Genomic DNA, 16,682 nt, shown 5'->3' on the forward strand with positions numbered 1-16,682 from the left:
GATTGACAGCGAGGGGGCTTTACTTAAAACATTAAGGAAAAGTCTGGAGTTGTCTGAGGTAAGACGGCCTTTAACAAAACCACATTGCTCTTTTCCGATGAGATGTGGCATAAACGGGTCAAGACGGATGGCTAATAACTTCGCAAAAATCTTGTAGTCCACATTAACTAAAGATATAGGGCGATAATTCTTACAAAATTTAGGGTCCCTACCTTCTTTAGGAATAAGGCAGATGGTAGCATCCTGAAATGAGCCTTGAGCCAACCCAGTAGAGCAAAAGGATTGAAAGAGAGAGAGAAGTTTGGGTAAGAGGAGATCAGAAAAGTGCAAATAAAACTCCACTGGAAAGCCATCCGGTCCGGGAGTCTTGCCTTTAGTAAGAGAGGACAAAGCAGTGGACACCTCAGAAACAGTGAGATCCGTATCAATATCCGAAAAATTAAGTTGGGAAGTGTCAGGCGTGGGTAGATTATCAAAATAAGATTGGACAAGCTCTGGAGTAGGGGGATTTTCGGGAGAATATAAAGAGCCATAAAAAGAGTGAAATTGGTCCAAAATTTCTGCATTTGTATGTAGAAGAACATTAGAATTGGAATAAATAGAGTCAATATTAGTTCGCTCCTTACGCGATTTTAGATAATTCGCCAATAATTTACCGGATTTATTGCGACCCCCATAATATCGTGCACTGCTCCGTAGAAGAAAAGAGGAAGCGGAGTCGGTAGTAAGCTTGTTGAAAGCAATTTTAGCCTTAAGGAGTTCAGGAGACATATGATTAGGGGAAGAGGTATAGAATTGATGTTCTAACGACTTAATGTGTGCAAGGGTAACTTTTCGTTTTTGAAGGAATTTTTTCTTCTTTTTAGATACAAAATCGATAATGAAACCGCGGGCTGTGGCCTTGAAGGAATCCCAAAGAACATGAGGAGGGGTATCAGGTTGAGAGTTAAGTTGGAAAAATTCAGAGGTGAAAGAGCAAAAAGAGGAGGAAAAAAGAGGATCAGTAAGAAGAGAAGAATTAAAGCGCCATCGAGAAGATTTAGGAGTAGGGGGAAGTAGGTCAAATACAGTGATAATAGGAGCGTGATCAGAGATAACGATAGGTTCAATAGAAGAGGAGAGAAGGTGTTGAGACAAGGATGAGGACAGAAAGATGTAGTCCAAACGAGAGAAGGAAGCATGAGGGGGGGAGAAAAAGGAAAAGTCTATAATGTCTGGGTGAGTGAGTCTCCATGAGTCTACAAGATGTACTTGGGTGATGGTGTCAGGAACTGCTTATGGGGTTTGTGAGGAGAAAAACGAACAGAGGATCTACGATCCAAAAACGGATCTACAATTTGATTACAGTCTCCACCTAACAGGAAAGAATCATCTTTATATTGAACACATTTTGCTGTAATGGAGGGCCAAAAAGAGGAATCAAAGCATGTAGGGCCATAAACATTGAACACAGTAAGGGGGATATCATTAATGAGTAACTTAGCCAAAATCCAACGACCCTCATCATCCTTTTCCTCAAGTAGTACTTTACACTGAAGGCGTTTATGAATCGGAATAGCAACCCCGTTCTTTTTATTAGAAGCCGGAGAAAACAAAACCGTTCCAACCCACAATCTCTTTAGCTTTGAGGATTCAACCTCGGAAAGATGGGTTTCTTGAATAAGAACAATATCAGGATCATAAGTGGATAGGTGGGAGAGTACTCTTTGCCGTTTAATAGGGTGATTAAAACCTTTTACATTCCATGAAACAACTTTGAAGATAAAGAGTAAAAAAACTGTTCAAGCTTGAAGAGTGCAAAAACATACTGTACGATTAATAATTCAAACATTAAAGCGGTAAAAACTATGAAATTCTTTAAAAAGGTAGAAGGAAGGATAGGAAGAAGAAGAAAATGAGAAGGGGGAAGAGAAAGAGGTAGGGAAAAGGAAAAAGGGTCAGCAAAAGAAGGAGAAGAAAGAAAAGAGAGAAAGCATAGAAGACAGTACAAATCCAAAAGGATGACTGTATTGAACATACCTGAAGGGGGAAATACACAACAGGGGGAGGTGGGGAAGTGGTGATGCGTTACAAGACGGGTGGGCCAGGACCAGGAACAGAACCACACAGAGACCTCACAATAAGGAACAGAGGATGGAACAAGATGGTGAAGGGAGCAATCGACACATATCTGCATGGGGAGAAAGGAGAAATTGTTAACTTACAAAACATGTAACAAAAAGTATACATCTAGAATTTAGAAAGGAAAAGGATGAAGAACATACGCAGTTATAGGGAAAGAAGATAGAGACGATGAGAAGATGGAGGCGAAGAATAGGAGTATAGAAGAGGACATGAAACACTAATATAAAACAATATATGAAGACAAGAAGAACAGTTCAGCCACTGTTTGAGGTAGAAGAAGAGGCGTCCATCCCTTCTTCACTCTGCAACAAGAGGAAATTCCGCAGTTCACCAGGTTCTTGAAATGACCAAGTCTTATTCCGGTAGGTGACTCTGAAGGTACAAGGATGAAACAGGCCATATCTTGCTCCTAGGGATCTCAAAGAAGGACGCATGGCTAGAAACTCCTTACGTCTGGAAGCAGTGGCATTAGAGACATCCTGAGAGAAATAAATCCGTTGACCTTGCCAAGTCAATTGTTTCTTGTTCCTTGCTGCTGAAAGAATCGCTAGAAGATCTGTGAACTTCAAAAAGAGGATAATGACTCCACGAGGTTTGGAGGCTGAATCTGTTCTGGCGCCAAGTCTATGGGCTCTCTGTATACTAATGGCTGTAGAGGGGGGTAAATCCAAAAGCTTCGGTAGGAAAGTGGTAAAGAAAGTCACTGGATTGTCCCCCTCAATATTTTCCGGCAAATTATAAATACGTAGGTTGTTCCTTCTGTTACGATTCTCCAAATCCTCCGTATGCTTTTGTAGAGAAAGGACAGTCTTTTCTAATGCAACAATACGTTTCGAGTTGGATTGCACCTCAGGAAGCTGTAGCTCAACAGAAGAAAGACGAGCATCCATGGTCTCCCATTTGTCTTTGAGAAGCTGCATATCCTTGCTTGTCTCCTTGACAAAGGGACGCATTGCCCGAAGCTCTTCTAAAATTTGATCGATAGAAGAGGAGGAAGGACTATCTTCCGGTGTAGGGGAATTTTGTTTAAGACGTTTGCCAGGAGGATTCGGTGGAGAAGGCCTACTGGAAGATGAGTGAGCCGAAGTGGCTTTCTGAGAGGCAGAATTCGACATTTTAGTGGATTGAGTCGACTGAGATGCGCCAGTTGAGGAACCCACCGAAGCACTCCCAGATGAAGTGAATACAAATTTAGGTTTACGTAGTTCCACCATAAAATGACTACTGCCACCAAAAAGTTATCTTAAGCCCTTTGACAATGTGACCAAAATGTGACCAACAGACCTCTTGGCATAAGGTGAACAAGGCGCCCCTATGAGAGAAAGTGTTCAGCACATGAGGAGAAGAAAATGCAGTAATCTCCAGAGAAAAACATCAGTAAGATGCACTAAGAGCGCCGAGGATTTGTCTGAAGAGAACACTGAATGGCTTATTGTGAAAGTGCGTCATGAGGCGGCTGAGACGTGATGAATCGCACAAAAAGCCCAAGAAGTCAGCTGAAAATTCATGAAGAGCAGCATTAATGCATTTGTGAGGAATGGCGGTGAGATACGAAGGTTGTTGAAGAGAAGGGTCTCACAAAGGAAACGCCATGCCGAGCGACTGAATGAAGACTCTCAGGATAGAGAACGCAGATAAATGTAATAAAAAAGTCACCAAAATACATTGAAAGTGCTCACCCTCCAGTTTGTATCTGCCAAGAGGCGCATATCAGTCAAGGACTTCTGAAATGCAAGTTGTAGGCAGAGGTCCGGTGGCCAGCGCGTGAGGAGTCCTCAAAATGGCGGGTCCGTGAGGAGCTGCAGGAACATCGCAGAAACGGGTGAAAAACGGCACTCCGAAAGCCGCAAAACCTCTCCGCCGGTTCCTCCAAGTTTCCGCTGAAGAAATTCGGCAAAATAGCTTATATGCAGTCCCGTTCACATCGGGAAAAAAGCAGTGAGGTACGTCGGCGTAGCGGAGCTCCGTACCTAGCCGGCCATCTTGCGCGGCATCCAAGCCACGCCCCCATAGATCTCCTCTTTGATGATGCTAGTTTATTCATGGAAAAAGTAGTCACAGTTCTAGAATGGTTCAAGGCCTGCAAGCCGAAGGTCCGATCTGTAAGTCACCAGCACCCTCAACCCCATAGAGACTACTGTCAGTTTGGCGTTCCTTCAAGGGCTTTTGCTTTTGTCAACAATCATCCTCCCAGCCGCAGAAACCGCGCCAGAGGTAAGGGCCGTGGTTCACTCCAGAAAGCCTTCTCATTCTTGTCTTCCTCTTCTTGGCTCTTCGAGCTACTAGTTTTACCCCCCCCCCCCTTTTTTGGTTTAACATTGGTACCTCTAGTCTTCACCAAGGTGATGGCAGTGGATGTGTCATGTCAGATGATCGGGAATCCCAGTTTTCCTGTAACTGATTACTGGCTCAAAGCAGTCCACCATAAGTTGTGTTGCGCCACCTGAAGTCAACAGTGTCCCTACTGTTTGACCAGGGCTTTTCTATCAGTGAGCTCAAATCTCACCCGTGTCCCTCTCAACAATTCCAATTTATAAGGTCGGTACTGGACACCACCTTTCTCTGCGCTTTTACTCTCCCCTCAAAGGATTGTAAATATACACGAGATGGTCCTGTCATTTCAATAAGGCATGCCCGTTCCATTCCTGACGTTCCTGAGATTCCTGGGTCTGTTCGCTGCCTGCATTCTCCAAGCAATGCACACATGTTGGGATGTGAGGATCCTTCAGTGAGCCTTCACAGATAATGGCTACAGTACAGGGGAGTTCTGGCAGACTTCAGTACTGTGGTGGAAGTTGTTTGATGGGGAAACGAGGCAAACCTGACTTGCTAGAAGGACTTCACTCTCATTTCAATTATGGGGTTGACCAATACCTCCCCCACATGGTGGGATGCTCATCTGGAGATCAGAGACTTCTGGTCTCGTCGAACAGGTTCTTCTGGCATTCAAAGACTTCTGGTCTCCAGAAGAACAGGTTCTTCATATCAGCCTGTCAGGACTGCAGGCCTACAATCAACAAACAATTATTTAAGGGTTCAAGGGAAGTATTTAGAGACCCGGGCACAGTTATGACCCCCCACACAAGTACTAAGAAACAACAAATAACTGTGGGTCTAATGATACGTTCAAGACATGCTATGCATAGCTGGCTATGTGTCTGCTGCTACTGTTTACGTAGAGGACAGACTGGACAATCAACCACTGTGAAAAATGTCCATCAGTTACTCATTTTCGGGCTCCCAGTACATCATCTGGTCTACTCCACAGTAGTATAACCACCACTCTATCCCCATAGATATATATTGGAGAAATATAGTGGTGGATGAATGTCTGGTAAGTTTTTTTCATTTGTGAGTAACGGAAAGCAGTGCATAAAAAATAAGTGCAAAGGGAAAAATATAAGTGTAAGATTGGATAGTGCATACAATCATTACTTTATTCTAAGGTCATGCACCTCCAATGTTAAAAACAACAATAGTGCAAAAAAGTCAGGTGGTTCAAACAAATACCTTCTGACTGGGCTATCTGGTCGACATGTTTCTGCGGGTAATGGTCATATATTATACCAACCGCTTCCTCAGGACCCATAAACTTAATTGCTACTGCATAACGTGATAATGTGTGAAAAAACAACAGGACATTTGTGAACAGAAAAAAGTGTCACCTGTACACTTCCATTTTCCTCCTGTGAAAGTCCGGTTGAAATAAAGCCAGCATGTCAACATGTAATGAAATATAAACAATAATAACACCTTCATTAGTAAGGGCTATACAAGCGATATCGCTATAATCATATCAGTACTGTATCTGGGTCAAATGACCCTAGTATGAATCACATTGTATCTAAAATCAATGCCTCACCTTAAATTGTAAGGGGAATTGCCTCACCTCACCTGGCAAACAGCTCAGGAAAATGAAGCCCCGCTCTAAAAATGCAGAAAATGTATACAAAGATCAATATTAAAAAACAATATTAAAAAACCTGTGTCGGGTCAAGGCAGAGACAAGCCTGTGGGATGCTCAGACAGCAAGCCACTAGGGGTCAATTGTCTTATCATTCCAAAATATTATTCCAAAGTATTAGGCCACATGGTTAATTGCAATGGTGTCAGGCATCAGATGTTGAGAGTAGCCAATAATTGAATCCTGCTATTATTTCTTAATATCTGCCCTTTGCCTGTTAAGCCATCTTAACAGATAGCTATAGCGCATCCATGCATATCTTGTGTGCATTAAGATCTGCCGTGTGCGGCCAGAAGATAGAAATATATATTTCTGAGCGCGCGCTGTGTGTCACAGGACGCGTTCAGGCGCTGAATCTCAACGCGCTCAGTAGAAACACCGCTCGTCACAGTCTATGCCTAAGTATAACATGCAGAAGCGCATACGCTCGGATTAAATAAAGAGCGTCTAATCCATACCAGTAAAGAGTTAAACATAGCCCCTCCTGCGCCCTTACCTCTCCGTCGGTACTTCAAACAGTCAGCCGGGCTGTTTGGGGAGGTGCCGACGGGGGGGAGCGAACATTTCCTTATTGGTTCTGGGCCTGCGTCGTATGTCACGTGGACGGCGCCAGAAACTACCCGAGTTGCTGGGAGATGTAGTCATTAAGCCTCACGCATGCGTGCTCTGGCGCGCAGCAGAGGAAACTACACATGCACATGGGAAATGTAGTTTTTTGTAAGACAACCACTCGCAATGTGATTATAGAACTACAAAAAGTTGGTAAATGTAGTTCAGGACCGCCGCGAATACGCGGGTCAGTGTATTTACTATATTCCCAATGTTTTAGCAGCGCGTGTGGAATATATAAGCGCTCAAGGGGATGCTGAAACTGCCCAGAACTACGCCAGAACTACCAAAGTAGCTGGAAGATGTAGTCCAGAAGCCTCATGCATGTGTGCTCTGGCGCGCAGCAGTTGAAAACTACACAAACAAAAGGGAAATGTAGTTTATTGCAAGACCACCAAACGCAATGTGATTATAGAACTACAAAAAGTCGGGAAATGTAGTTCAGGACCACCGCGAGTACGCGGGTCAGTGTATTTAATATAATCCCAAATGTTTTAGCAGCGCGTATCAAATATATAAGCGCTCAAGATGATGCTGATCGTAAAAGGAACGTCATGGAGGAATGTCATCAGCAATTCCTTAGGGGTAGACTATAGTGTCCCAAGTCTCACTACGAGCACCCTCAGGAGTCAGGTAACTGAATGACCCTGTCCCAGTGGGATGGAGTCGGTGCGCAGATGATATAGATTCATAGCTGTGGGCAACCTTATAGTTATACCTCAGGATCCCAGCAGGAGGCCAGTCAGTCAAATGCCTTCACAGTCAAACCAGTATTCATGTGGTAATGATAGGGGAGCATTCCTACAGTGTCATCCATGGGATGTCTTCATTAAGCCCGCCTTTGTCGCAGTTGAGCTTATACACCCATTTCTGCTCGATCTTGAACAAGTGTCTTGATATATCTACAATATGCATGGGAATATTGGGTTGTTCCAAAACGGTCCATTCGAAGTCCGTAGGCTTGTGCCCCACTTGGATGAAATGATTCGTCAGTCTGGTCGATTGTTTCTTACATCTTATCGTACTCTTGTGTTCAGAGATCCTTGTTCTGATCTTCCGAGTAGTCATGCCGACATATCTCAGTGAGCACGGACAAGTGATAAGGTAGATGAGATTACTACTATTGCAGTTTGTGAACCGCTTTTGTTCCCACTCACGGTTCGTTCCTATGTCAATCGTGGAAGTGTGTCTTGTCTGTGGGCACGCGGCACAGTTGCCACACGGGTGATGTCCTGTCACAGGCGGCAGATCCCAAATTGTCCCAACTTGGTGGATTTCTTTAGGTGGAGGTCTGGTGTGTACCAGCTTGTCTCTTAAACTAGCTGCTCTTTTAAAAGCAAATAGTGGTTGAGGTAACGAGTCTTTCCCAGTGTTCAAGATCCTCCAATGCTTTTGTACTATCCATTGGATTGCATTAGATCTTGTACTGAAAGTATTTACAAAAGTCATCCTTTCGTTCTTGACCTTGGGAACCGGTGGTTCGAGTAGTGCTTCTCTGTTATTATTAGCCGCTCTCTTCATCGAGCGTTTGATCAGTCTCTTAGGGTAACTACGTGCAGCCAGCTTCAGCGCCAGGTCAGCTGAATGTTTTATGGAATCCTCTTTAGTTGTACAATTCCGCTGTACTCGCAGAAACTGTCCGTAAGGTAGATTGTCGCGTAGCGATTTCGGATGGCAACTGGTGTATTGCAGTAAGGAATTGCGAGCCATCGGCTTTCTATATAATTCCGATTTCAAACCCTGTGGTGTTGCAGTGATCAAAAGGTCTAAAAACGCCAATGAATGTTGGCTGCTTTCCAATGTGAAGCGTAGATATCTGTTCTGGTCATTCAGCCACCTGTGAAACGCGTGGAGTGAGGACTCATCTCCTCGCCAAATCACCAAGATGTCGTCAATATATCTCTTCCACGAACATATTGATGTTGAAAAAGGGTTCTCATTGTTCAAGACACAGTCTTGTTCGAACTTATGCATATAGAGATTCGCCAGGGACGGAGCAAAAACGCTGCCCATACTTGTCCCGGACGTCTGTAGGTAGCACTGGCCCTCAAATTCAAAAAAGTTCTCCTTCATGGCTATTGTAGCCAAATCCATGATCAGGGAGATGGGTGTCATTGAATCCCACGTTTGTTCACCCAGTAGCGTCTCAATCGCCTCTAGTGTTTCATTCTGAGGGATAGAGGTATAGAGTGACTCGACGTCAAAGGATACCAGGTGATCTGTCAAATTGTTGAATTCGAGGTCTGGTAGCAGTCTGAGTAGGTCCTTAGTATCTTGAAGGTAGGTGGGCATCAACTTCACCATGGGCCTCAGAAATACATCCACAAAGGTAGACAAGGGTTCTAATATAGACCCAATCCCTGAAATGATGGGCCTTCCTGGTGGTGGTCTCCTAGCCTTATGTATCTTTGGCAGGATATAGAAGTACGGTTTGACCGGATGTTGAATCGTCAAGTAGGCCGCTTCTTTGGTTGTTATCCAGCCTTCTGCCAGCGCCTCTTCAACAATGTGCCCAATGGTTGTCTTGAGTCTTGGTGTAGGGTCTTCAGTCAGTAGCTGGTATGAACATGTGTCTCCCAGTTGGCGTAGACACTCCTCCCTATAAGTGGTTGTGTCCAGGAGGACTGTGGCCCCACCCTTATCGGCTGATTTAATCGTGATTGAGCGATCATTAGCCAGGTCTTTAAGGGCGTGCTGTTCCAGTTTGGAGATATTCATAAATGGACTGTGCGGCTGTTTGAAGAGTTCTTGTACATCATGCTGTACGGCTTCCTCAAAGGTGACTACTTTAGCTGGAACCATTGCTGTTTGAGGGCTAAAGGTCGATGGATTTTTAAGTCCCGTATTTACAGGGACAATCTGTTTCTTCAGCCTTAGAGGAAAAGAAAAAGTGTAGCCTAACCTTCCGAAAAAATTTTGACATCTCAATTTGAGTCAAAAAGGGGTCACCTGCATTGGTACCCACAAAGCCAAGTCCTCGATTTAGTACTTTCTCTTCTAGTGAGGTTAGGTTGCGCGAGCTGAGATTCACTACGAGGCTGGTCCCGTGCTCTGACCCGCTTGTTCCTGGGGGATCTGCTTGCCGCTCCGGAGTCCCATTGCTTGTTGAGGGACATTCCATTGGACCTGACCTTGTCCTTGTCCTTGTGCTGTCCGGCGTCGTCCGCGGGACCTCCCCCTGCCAAACCCTAAAAAAGGCATGTTCTGGCCTGGATAGTATGGTACGGGTCCAAAGGGTCCCATCTGTTGCGGGACCTGAGGGGGCCCTTGCATCCAAGGATTAGGTGGCCACCAGGGGTTGAACTGGCCCTGATTGTAATTCTGTCCCCCTCTTTGTTTCCAGTCAGAATCAGTTGAATTGTCAGATGAGGAGGCTCCACATATGGGACATCCTCATCTGACAATTCAACTGATTCTGACTCTTCCAATCAAAGCAACTTAGCAACAAAACCAAGAGGGAGAGGCCAGTGGAAACAAAGAGGGGGACAGAATTACAATCAGGGCCAGTTCAACCCCTGGTGGCCACCTAATCCTTGGATGCAAGGGCCCCCTCAGGTCCCGCAACAGATGAAACCCTTTGGACCCGTACCATACTATCCAGGCCAGAACATGCCTTTTTTAGGGTTTGGCAGGGGGAGGTCCCGCGGACGACGCCGGACAGCACAAGGACAAGGACAAGGTCAGGTCCAATGGAATGTCCCTCAACAAGCAATGGGACTCCGGAGCGGCAAGCAGATCCCCCAGGAACAAGCGGGTCAGAGCACGGGACCAGCCTCGTAGTGAATCTCAGCTCGCGCAACCTAACCTCACTAGAAGAGAAAGTACTAAATCGAGGACTTGGCTTTGTGGGTACCAATGCAGGTGACCCCTTTTTGACTCAAATTGAGATGTCAAAATTTTTTCGGAAGGTTAGGCTACACTTTTTCTTTTCCTCTAAGGCTGAAGAAACAGAGATTGTCCCTGTAAATACGGGACTTAAAAATCCATCGACCTTTAGCCCTCAAACAGCAATGGTTCCAGCTAAAGTAGTCACCTTTGAGGAAGCCGTACAGCATGATGTACAAGAACTCTTCAAACAGCCGCACAGTCCATTTATGAATATCTCCAAACTGGAACAGCACGCCCTTAAAGACCTGGCTAATGATCGCTCAATCACGATTAAATCAGCCGATAAGGGTGGGGCCACAGTCCTCCTGGACACAACCACTTATAGGGAGGAGTGTCTACGCCAACTGGGAGACACATGTTCATACCAGCTACTGACTGAAGACCCTACACCAAGACTCAAGACAACCATTGGGCACATTGTTGAAGAGGCGCTGGCAGAAGGCTGGATAACAACCAAAGAAGCGGCCTACTTGACGATTCAACATCCGGTCAAACCGTACTTCTATATCCTGCCAAAGATACATAAGGCTAGGAGACCACCACCAGGAAGGCCCATCATTTCAGGGATTGGGTCTATATTAGAACCCTTGTCTACCTTTGTGGATGTATTTCTGAGGCCCATGGTGAAGTTGATGCCCACCTACCTTCAAGATACTAAGGACCTACTCAGACTGCTACCAGACCTCGAATTCAACAATTTGACAGATCACCTGGTATCCTTTGACGTCGAGTCACTCTATACCTCTATCCCTCAGAATGAAACACTAGAGGCGATTGAGACGCTACTGGGTGAACAAACGTGGGATTCAATGACACCCATCTCCCTGATCATGGATTTGGCTACAATAGCCATGAAGGAGAACTTTTTTGAATTTGAGGGCCAGTGCTACCTACAGACGTCCGGGACAAGTATGGGCAGCGTTTTTGCTCCGTCCCTGGCGAATCTCTATATGCATAAGTTCGAACAAGACTGTGTCTTGAACAATGAGAACCCTTTTTCAACATCAATATGTTCGTGGAAGAGATATATTGACGACATCTTGGTGATTTGGCGAGGAGATGAGTCCTCACTCCACGCGTTTCACAGGTGGCTGAATGACCAGAACAGATATCTACGCTTCACATTGGAAAGCAGCCAACATTCATTGGCGTTTTTAGACCTTTTGATCACTGCAACACCACAGGGTTTGAAATCGGAATTATATAGAAAGCCGATGGCTCGCAATTCCTTACTGCAATACACCAGTTGCCATCCGAAATCGCTACGCGACAATCTACCTTACGGACAGTTTCTGCGAGTACAGCGGAATTGTACAACTAAAGAGGATTCCATAAAACATTCAGCTGACCTGGCGCTGAAGCTGGCTGCACGTAGTTACCCTAAGAGACTGATCAAACGCTCGATGAAGAGAGCGGCTAATAATAACAGAGAAGCACTACTCGAACCACCGGTTCCCAAGGTCAAGAACGAAAGGATGACTTTTGTAAATACTTTCAGTACAAGATCTAATGCAATCCAACGGATAGTACAAAAGCATTGGAGGATCTTGAACACTGGGAAAGACTTGTTACCTCAACCACTATTTGCTTTTAAAAGAGCAGCTAGTTTAAGAGACAAGCTGGTACACACCAGACCTCCACCTAAAGAAATCCACCAAGTTGGGACAATTTGGGATCTGCCGCCTGTGACAGGACATCACCCGTGTGGCAACTGTGCCGCGTGCCCACAGACAAGACACACTTCCACGATTGACATAGGAACGAACCGTGAGTGGGAACAAAAGCGGTTCACAAACTGCAATAGTAGTAATCTCATCTACCTTATCACTTGTCCGTGCTCACTGAGATATGTCGGCATGACTACTCGGAAGATCAGAACAAGGATCTCTGAACACAAGAGTACGATAAGATGTAAGAAACAATCGACCAGACTGACGAATCATTTCATCCAAGTGGGGCACAAGCCTACGGACTTCGAATGGACCGTTTTGGAACAACCCAATATTCCCATGCATATTGTAGATATATCAAGACACTTGTTCAAGATCGAGCAGAAATGGGTGTATAAGCTCAACTGCGACAAAGGCGGGCTTAATGAAGACATCCCATGGATGACACTGTAGGAATGCTCCCCTATCATTACCACATGAATACTGGTTTGACTGTGAAGGCATTTGACTGACTGGCCTCCTGCTGGGATCCTGAGGTATAACTATAAGGTTGCCCACAGCTATGAATCTATATCATCTGCGCACCGACTCCATCCCACTGGGACAGGGTCATTCAGTTACCTGACTCCTGAGGGTGCTCGTAGTGAGACTTGGGACACTATAGTCTACCCCTAAGGAATTGCTGATGACATTCCTCCATGACGTTCCTTTTACGATCAGCATCATCTTGAGCGCTTATATATTTGATACGCGCTGCTAAAACATTTGGGATTATATTAAATACACTGACCCGCGTACTCGCGGTGGTCCTGAACTACATTTCCCGACTTTTTGTAGTTCTATAATCACATTGCGTTTGGTGGTCTTGCAATAAACTACATTTCCCTTTTGTTTGTGTAGTTTTCAACTGCTGCGCGCCAGAGCACACATGCGTGAGGCTTCTGGACTACATCTTCCAGCTACTTTGGTAGTTCTGGCGTAGTTCTGGGCAGTTTCAGCATCCCCTTGAGCGCTTATATATTCCACACGCGCTGCTAAAACATTGGGAATATAGTAAATACACTGACCCGCGTATTCGCGGCGGTCCTGAACTACATTTACCAACTTTTTGTAGTTCTATAATCACATTGCGAGTGGTTGTCTTACAAAAAACTACATTTCCCATGTGCATGTGTAGTTTCCTCTGCTGCGCGCCAGAGCACGCATGCGTGAGGCTTAATGACTACATCTCCCAGCAACTCGGGTAGTTTCTGGCGCCGTCCACGTGACATACGACGCAGGCCCAGAACCAATAAGGAAATGTTCGCTCCCCCCCGTCGGCACCTCCCCAAACAGCCCGGCTGACTGTTTGAAGTACCGACGGAGAGGTAAGGGCGCAGGAGGGGCTATGTTTAACTCTTTACTGGTATGGATTAGACGCTCTTTATTTAATCCGAGCGTATGCGCTTCTGCATGTTATACTTAGGCATAGACTGTGACGAGCGGTGTTTCTACTGAGCGCGTTGAGATTCAGCGCCTGAACGCGTCCTGTGACACACAGCGCGCGCTCAGAAATATATATTTCTATCTTCTGGCCGCACACGGCAGATCTTAATGCACACAAGATATGCATGGATGCGCTATAGCTATCTGTTAAGATGGCTTAACAGGCAAAGGGCAGATATTAAGAAATAATAGCAGGATTCAATTACTGGCTACTCTCAACATCTGATGCCTGACACCATTGCAATTAACCATGTGGCCTAATACTTTGGAATAATATTTTGGAATGATAAGACAATTGACCCCTAGTGGCTTGCTGTCTGAGCATCCCACAGGCTTGTCTCTGCCTTGACCCGACACAGGTTTTTTAATATTGTTTTTTAATATTGATCTTTGTATACATTTTCTGCATTTTTAGAGCGGGGCTTCATTTTCCTGAGCTGTTTGCCAGGTGAGGTGAGGCAATTCCCCTTACAATTTAAGGTGAGGCATTGATTTTAGATACAATGTGATTCATACTAGGGTCATTTGACCCAGATACAGTACTGATATGATTATAGCGATATCGCTTGTATAGCCCTTACTAATGAAGGTGTTATTATTGTTTATATTTCATTACATGTTGACATGCTGGCTTTATTTCAACCGGACTTTCACAGGAGGAAAATGGAAGTGTACAGGTGACACTTTTTTCTGTTCACAAATGTCCTGTTGTTTTTTCACACATTATCACGTTATGCAGTAGCAATTAAGTTTATGGGTCCTGAGGAAGCGGTTGGTATAATATATGACCATTACCCGCAGAAACATGTCGACCAGATAGCCCAGTCAGAAGGTATTTGTTTGAACCACCTGACTTTTTTGCACTATTGTTGTTTTTAACATTGGAGGTGCATGACCTTAGAATAAAGTAATGATTGTATGCACTATCCAATCTTACACTTATATTTTTCCCTTTGCACTTATTTTTTATGCACTGCTTTCCGTTACTCACAAATGAAAAAAACTTACCAGACATTCATCCACCACTATATTTCTCCAATATATATCTATGGGGATAGAGTGGTGGTTATACTACTGTGGAGTAGACCAGATGATGTACTGGGAGCCCGAAAATGAGTAACTGATGGACATTTTTCACAGTGGTTGATTGTCCAGTCTGTCCTCTACGTAAACAGTAGCAGCAGACACATAGCCAGCTATGCATAGCATGTCTTGAACGTATCATTAGACCCACAGTTATTTGTTGTTTCTTAGGACTGCAGGCCTATCAATCTCATCTCATCATTTCTCTTGAGCTCTCTCGCTCTCTAACTCTCTCTATACCCCTCTCCCTCTGTCTCTTCCTCTTCCCCTCCCCCTCCCCTTCTCCCTCCCTCCCCCCTCCTCCTCCCCCTCCCTCGCCCCTCCCTCGCCCCTCCCCCTCCCTACCCCTTCCCCCTCTCCTCCTCCCCTTCCCTGTCCCTCTTCCTCTCCCTCTTTCTCTCCCTCTTGCTTTTTCCCTCAGCCTCAGCCTCTCCTTCTTTCCCTCTCCTTACTCCTCGTACCCTTGATTTATTGGGTTCCGAGGACGATTCACCAAGCCTGGGCCCAAGTTATCCTCATCGCCTTTGCCATTTCACTTGTGACCCAGCTGAAGCTGCCATTCAGACCAGACCTTCTCTCTCAGTCGGAAGAAATGGTACTGCATCCCAGTCTCCGAGCCCCCCACCTTCATGCCTGGAGATTGAGCAGTGACATCTGACTTCCTTCCAGTTGCTGCCGGAAGTGGTTGCCATCATTCTATCAGTGCGGTGCCGCAACACCAAATTGGTTTACTCTGGCAGATGGGACAGCTTTGTATGGTGCATGGGCAACAATGTAGACCCCTTGCAGCCTAAGTTGTCTCAGATCTTGCAGTTTGCGCTTTTCCTTGTCCAGAGGGGTTGTGCGATTGGCTCTCTCAAGGGGTATTTGGCTGCGTGTGTCAGAGTTCCTCTGTCTTTCAAACAAGCCGTCTCTCTTGAAGTTCCCTATGGAGATGTGCAAAGCCAGATCCACCACTTGTGCTCTTACTAGAGGAGTTCCAATTGCAGAAATATGCAAGGTGGCTACTGTGGGCATCTTTGCACACTTTAGCAAACCACTACTACATGGATTCCGAAGTACACAGAGAAAGACACTTTGCCAGATCCGTTTTTCAATATTTCCTAGTATAGCCATCCATCAACTCTACTCCTAGGTTGCTCTGCAATCTGCTCTACGGGTGAGGAACCTGCAGGTAGAGGTATCCATAGGAAGCAAATGTTACTTAACTCTGTTGACGATCTTTCTGTTATATACTCTTTACCTGCGGATTCCTCACGGACTCCCCCACCTCCCCGTTTCATGGATTACTACTGCAGCACTTTATGAATGTCAGTGCGTCCGTTGACCTTGAAAGATGGGCAAAAAAAATAGATAGAAACTGCATTTGTTGCGCCGGGGAGGGTGCTATATGGCTTCGGTGAAATCATCTGACACAATTTCCAACTTCGATACGAAGCTAGCGCCATCTTCTGGCAACGTGAGAGCTTTAAAGTTTAAGCATCATGCGTTTGGGATTACTCTACAGATAAGAAATCCGCAGGTCGATAGAGTATCCAATAGAAAGATAGTTACAGCAGGTAAGGAAGATTTTTTCTTTTTTCTTTTTTCTTTCTTTATATTTTCTTTCTCTTACCCTTATTGAAATGCAGTGAGACCGCACAAGTATAACGCTGGGTATAAATTTATTTTAAAAGTTGCTATCTGCCCCATGATTTGATGGCACTTTTAATGTGCACATTTCAAGAAGCCATTGTCCTGATTTGCTCCTATGTTATATTGACAAAAAATCCGCTCATAAATAGCTATTCAATTAATTGTCGGCCCATGTTTTTCTTGGTCTCTGTTTGCTTTATTGCTTCAGAATGTGGCCTGGGCCA

The 16,682-nt window shown here is 45.0% G+C and overlaps 1 protein-coding gene across 2 annotated transcripts in view; it reads left to right on the forward strand.

The window, feature by feature from the left end:
* Positions 1-16,682, forward strand: part of RAP1B (RAP1B, member of RAS oncogene family) — a 495,913-nt gene that overhangs the window by 187,067 nt on the left and 292,164 nt on the right. The gene's annotated exons all lie outside the window — the stretch shown is intronic.

The sequence above is a fragment of the Lissotriton helveticus genome, chromosome 1_1 (genome assembly GCF_964261635.1).
Source record: "Lissotriton helveticus chromosome 1_1, aLisHel1.1, whole genome shotgun sequence".
Lineage (NCBI taxonomy): Eukaryota > Metazoa > Chordata > Amphibia > Caudata > Salamandridae > Lissotriton > Lissotriton helveticus.